The sequence below is a fragment of the Phasianus colchicus genome, chromosome 6, assembly GCF_987193195.1.
Source record: "Phasianus colchicus chromosome 6, bPhaCol1.hap1.1, whole genome shotgun sequence".
Lineage (NCBI taxonomy): Eukaryota > Metazoa > Chordata > Aves > Galliformes > Phasianidae > Phasianus > Phasianus colchicus.
In genome coordinates, this window is record NC_143441.1 from 9,682,627 (window position 1) to 9,688,626 (window position 6,000).

Below are 6,000 nucleotides of genomic sequence, written 5' to 3' on the forward strand. Positions count from 1 at the left end.
GTGCCAATGACTCGGGCAAGCTTTTGCCATAACTATTTGCATAGGCACTGCTCATTTCTGTGCCGTGGCTGAAAACTCCATATGAAGCTGCAAAGCCAAGAAATCTGACTGAGGATCACTGCACCACCTGTGATGCTGAACTCAGTGGTGGTGTTCAAGTAGTTCGTTCTGCCAGAGTTTGTTTGCCCTTGGAGAGCCAAGGGGATGCTGAGGATGAAGGGTTGTTTGCCTTTTGGGTTGGAACTATGGGGTGTAGATCACACCAGCTTTTCAAAGTGCTAACAGGGGCTTTTGGCGGCAGGGAAAACCCTGTGCATCATTTCCACCTGGCCGATGGCAGGGGGTGATCATGATGAGCCGCTCAGCTGCAAAACGTGAGTCCTGAGCATTTCCGACAGCCCAGTAGATGGGGCTGTTATTCCTGGTTTTGTCCGACTGCCAACTGCACCCCAGGCCTGGCAGGGCTCCTCTGCCTCCCCTGAATTTTTTGTTCCCTGCGGCAGGATGGTGCGCTTTCCCTCATACTACACTTTTCACAACTGCATGTAACTACTGTTTTTGTATGTATAACCGGGTGTTAAACTTGCTCCCTCCCTGCTCAGCTGCAAACTGTGATTGCGCTTTATAATTCTCCCCGAGGGAGCAGCTGTGGGATGCTGTTGGCTTCCAGCAGAGGAATGCAGTGCTCCTGATTTAAAGTGTCTCGGAAACTTTCTAGCTCATCCATCCTTCTTGGCACATCACCTCCAGCATTATGAAGGGACTTGTCTCCTCCTCACAGGTAGCAAAGTTAGGATGTACAACTCTTTGTAACTACTGGCTTTGCTTAGATGAGCAGCACATGTGGAGAGGGAAGCAGAGTGAGTACCGTTTCCCTTCAGTTGTTATTTTGCTATTGGAGGCTCTAGATAAACCAGACTAAAAACACATATACATAACCCTACCACTCTCCTCTCAGTGCACGTTTTCTGCAGGTTTTAAGCCCGGTTTCTTCACCCAGCTGGGTAAGGCTCTGTAAGCCCCAGGTGCTAGAGCATTTCATCTCCTTTCCTACAAGGATTGCTGTGAGGGTAACAGGTGAGTGAACTTCTGATTGCTTCTTTCTTTTGTACAAAGAGCATGTTTTATTCGAGTGGTGCAAACAGCCAGTGCCTGTCCATCAGGTAACTGAGAAATGCGGTAGTTTTGCTGACTTCAAGGGTTCAGCCTTTGAAGAGTTGTGAGCTTAGCTCTTAATGTGCCTTTGTTTGCCTGAATGTGGCTTGGATTTCTCCTGCTGGAGTTTGACTTCAAGTCTCTTCCTACACGTTGTTTTAAACTAAGAATTGAGATTTCTTGAACCACGCCTCAAATATGAAGTAAGGAACTCAATGAAAATGTCAAATATGAGACTTCTGATAGAAAATGCTTCAAGTTTCCAGCACTGCATGGTGCACAGGTGGGATGAGGGCTCTGGAGAACCATCCTCTTGTGGCTGTGAGTTGGTCTGCACTGGAAATTTCTGCTCCATTGGGAACCAGGAGGTGGAAGTTTGGGTAAGTAACAAAATCTTTATGTTTGTTTGATTTTATTTTAAATTCTGACTGTCCATCCTTCCAGAATTACACAGAGCAGATAGATTGATCTTGCGTCTAATGTTCGTTTTGTAGGTACTTGTGTTAGAACTGAGAGTCTCTTGGCTGGATGCAGTGTGGGAAAGGCTTGGTGTGGATGTGTGTAACATAGCATCTGTTCTGGTATGAGAAGGCTGCTGTTGCACTCTGCTGTGTTCTGAGACAGTGCTTTGTGATTAGTGACTCCTGAGGCTCTTCTGCTAACAATAAATTGTAACACAAAATACAAGGAGGGCAACAAATGTCTCCCATGGGGTAATGCAAACTGGAGGTGATGAGCATGGAGTTTTGGACCTTACTGGATTAGATGAGGTATGATGGACGCCACCATGGATGAGTCTCGTGATATGGAGCCTCCTATGGTCATCTCTCATGGGGTAGAGTCAGAATAAGTGGTTACTGCAGTACGTGAAAAACTTGCTACAGAACTAGTACTGATTCCCTGGAGCCTCTTTGGAGACCCTGTTGCCAGGAAGCCTCATGCTTCTGCCTTGATGGACCCCAAACCCCATGGGGCTCTCTTCTCATCCACTGCCAGGTAGAGCAGTAGCCTTGCAAATAGCAGGAAATGGAATGGGGAAAGACAGCACTTTCCATTCCTGGCAGGACAAGGAGGATTAGGATATGGCTGTGAGGTCTTGCTGCATTTCTGGTTTGAGTTACAACAAGGAGATGTGAGCTTTGTCCAAGTCAAAAGCTATGTATCTTTGGGTAGATATTTGATTTTGTTCCTGAACTTCTTCCATGTTACTGACATTTATGAGGATGGAAGTGGCCTGAAAGAAACATGCCTGATATTTGGTTTTCCGAGAGATGTTTTACATCAGAATTCCACTGCCTTTATACAAGGTAACCAGCTTTGTCAGTGGCTCAATGCTGAGGACAGTGCAAAAGCAAAGGTTTCCTCACTACCAGCTTTCTGCTGCTGTGGAGCAGCCCTATCCCCATGTGGGGATGATGCACTTCCAACATGGCTGGAGCAACCCTGTGCTCCCCATTGTTTTGGGATGCCTTTACAGGGTTAACTCAGCAGGCGAAGGTAACTCTGTTAGCAGCACTGCAGTGCATGGCAGGGTTGTATCAGTGAAGAAATGGATATCCAATAGTAGTATTGCACCTCTGGGAAATAGTAAAGTTCATGTCTTGCGGTGCTCACTTGGTGCCACATGTGCTGTTGTGGCAGTAAGCTGAAACACAGTGACATAGGGACAACTTTGCCAAGGGAGGGACAGTGGGGCAAAAAGTAGCATCTCTTGGGAATCTGATAATATGATTCTGGTATCTGTCAAAGCAGTGTGTTAGTGACCATCCTATTTATGGGGTCCCCTCTTCCCCTCCTTACAGTGGTGGTTGTGCTGTAGCTGAGCATGAATCACTCAAAGTAGAAGAAAAGTTGATGGCAATGGGCCAGGATAGGGTGAAAGGACAGTTTCTCACCTGTATACTTGCCATCAGCATGAAGAACTTGGGGTGTGTGTATGTTCCCGACTATTTATCGTATGTTCCCTGAATATTTATCATCGGTCCTTAAACTCTTCTATATATGACATTTGCTCAGATTCCTTCATTTCCTCTTAAATGAGTTTGACTTTCTCAATCTTGCCTTTGCCTTTAGTGAATGGACCTGTTCATATTCTATTTAACCCCTGCGACCTAAGGAGGAGCTCATGCAGACAACTGATGCTCAATACCTGCATAGCCTCTGCCAAGCCCAGCAGGATAATTTATAAGCATGCACGTACCCCCTGTGCATGGTTCCTCCTTGCCACCTCTTACTCTTTTTCAGAAGTCATAGGTAGTGTGTGGAAAAAGCAGGAGCTGAGCGGGAGCTTTTAGGGAGATGTCTTCCAGCAGCTGCTATCAGCAGAGGGCAATGGTACCCTGCTGAGCTGCGGCTGCTTGTGGTCTCCATTAGTTATTTATATTTACATGTGTAAGGTAGAAATGCTTCTGCAGCTTTCCCCAACGAAGTGCTGGGCTTCCCAAAGTGCAGCAGCTCTCTTTGCTGGGACACAAAGTTGGTGCTGGGGTGCAAAGCAAGCCCCCTGGGCTGCCCACTTCAGCTGCTGCCCGTGGAGCAGGGGGCTGCGATGCACAAGCTGCTGTGCCAAAGTGCAAAGTTCTTACTGAAGAAACAATGCTGTGGGTTTTTTTCCCCCTCTCTACCTGACTTTCGATGATCTTCCTGACACCTAATTTTAATTAACCTGATAGTAACTTCATGTTTTGAAGATCTTAAACATCTTAGTGCTTAGGTACTGGATTATTCACTGTTTCTGCTATCTAGAAAAATCTAAATGATCAGAATAAAATGTCCCATATGTGTAAAATGCTTCCTACTGAGAGCAAGGTTTGGTTTTGCAGCCTTTTTGCAGAAGCCTTGGTTCCCCTAAACAACTTTGCTCTGTTGGATGGAATGAAAGGAGAGAGGCTGGGATGACTGCAGCTGCTGTTCCCCAGTGATATGCAATGGGTTACTTACTTGGCTTTATTAATATTTCATCTATTAATCACCTTATCCATGCACTCAATCACTGTGGTGGTTTGCCCACATCCAGACTGTCCAGGTAATGGTTCTATGTCATTATGGTGGATTTTATTTTATATGAAAGTCGCTACAGGAAAAAAGGAGTGGAACCAGGAGTGGGAGAATCACTCAGATGGACTTTTCTGTGGAAGAAATGTTATGTGGATCTGTGTTTTCCCTTTTTCTTTACTACAAATATGTTTTCCAAATTCTAGTGATTGTTGCTCATTTCTTAGGGAAATCATGGGTTCCTTCTGGAAGTGCGGTCATTCATGGAAGGACCAAATTATGAAGTAATTGCAATTGTACCAAAGGCTCTGGGGGACGAAGCTCATTTTCACATCCCACAGCAAAGAGATTGGTCTACATCTGAGCACATAGAGGAGATGAGTGTCCTTAAGTAATGCCAAGTGATACCAGTAGAAGATTTAGAGACGATATTCACCATCGTTTCAGCATGATTGTAAATAGTTGAATTGAAGGGGAGCAGGGGAATTGGATTCTGTGATTGGAAATGAGTAATTGCAGCAAAGCCAGAGCTTCCAGCATTAGCTTGCTGCAGCATCACATTGATGTGGTTCATTTAAACACACTGCTGAATTCAGATTCAGCAATTATGACTTTATTGTGTGAGGCATGGGCTGGGACCTAGAAATCCTCAGTTTGTGGAGCTGCCTTTTCCCTAGGAAAAAAACAATGTTTGAGCATTTGTGAGTGATAAAGTCTTGGCCAAGGATGAAACCAGGCTGCCACCTGCACAGACTGCTGCCTTGGGGCTTAGACAAATGGTAAGGAAAGTGCAGTGGAGAGGAAAAAAGTCCCTGCAGCTGTCAGGCTGGAGAGCTGATAACAATGCATACAGCATGAATCAAAGCCCGAATAATTGCTCTTTAAAGCCTGGCATCAGCCTTTTGGTGAGCTTCCTTCCCTTTCTTTCCCTGTGTGGGACACAGCCAATCTGAAGAGATGTGGGTTGGAGATTTGGTGAATCCGGGCTTCATGAGTCCCTGTCTGCCCTGCCTTGGAGGCAGCGGAAGTGCTTGATTTATGGTTGCTTCTGTGGCAGAAACTGCGTCAGCATCTCTAACATCTTGTCTGTGGTGGTGTATGCTCTTGTCCTTCTCTGTCAGGCATATTTATTTACTTATTCCACATCACTCGATGATCCCTTTTCACTGCAGGAATGATCCAGCATTTCATAAGGGCCGCTTTTTGACCAGAGAGGAAATGTCCCTCCTCACAGAGGAGATCTGCTTTGGAGAAGTCAAGCCCTAAAAGTTATGTCACTGAATGCAAAACCAGTGTATTCTATGCATGCGCATGAGATATTTGTACCACTTTGCTGGCTCTGGGCAAACCTGTTTAGTAGTGTTTACTTTTTCTGGTTCACTGTAAATATAAAAACCATTTTGTCTCGCATCACGGTTGAGCACTGTATGACAAACAGCTCAACAACGTTTTTGACCCGAAGTATGAATGCTGATGTCCCTTCTAAGGTTCGAGCTTAGCCACGTGTTTCGCAAAATTGCTATTTAAAAAAAAAAAGTTATTTTAATTCTTTTTATTTTTTTTTTAAATTTAGTTATTTTTTAACGGATTCCCATTCCTCATCGATATCGAACAGATGATCAATCTTTACCTGCTCTGTCTGCTCCCACAAACTAAGTGCTGATATCCGTGGGAGATGCCCAATTGAAAATAAGCCTTCATTGAGAAGAATAAGAAAATAATTAAGTTTAGGTATCTCCTTATTTTCTACCAAAACCTTTTGGATACAGCCGGATCCAAAACCTTTTGGAGCTAGCAGCAGCAAGACATATGTAAAATTTGCAATGCAGAGCACAGTTCTAGCAGCGCGTG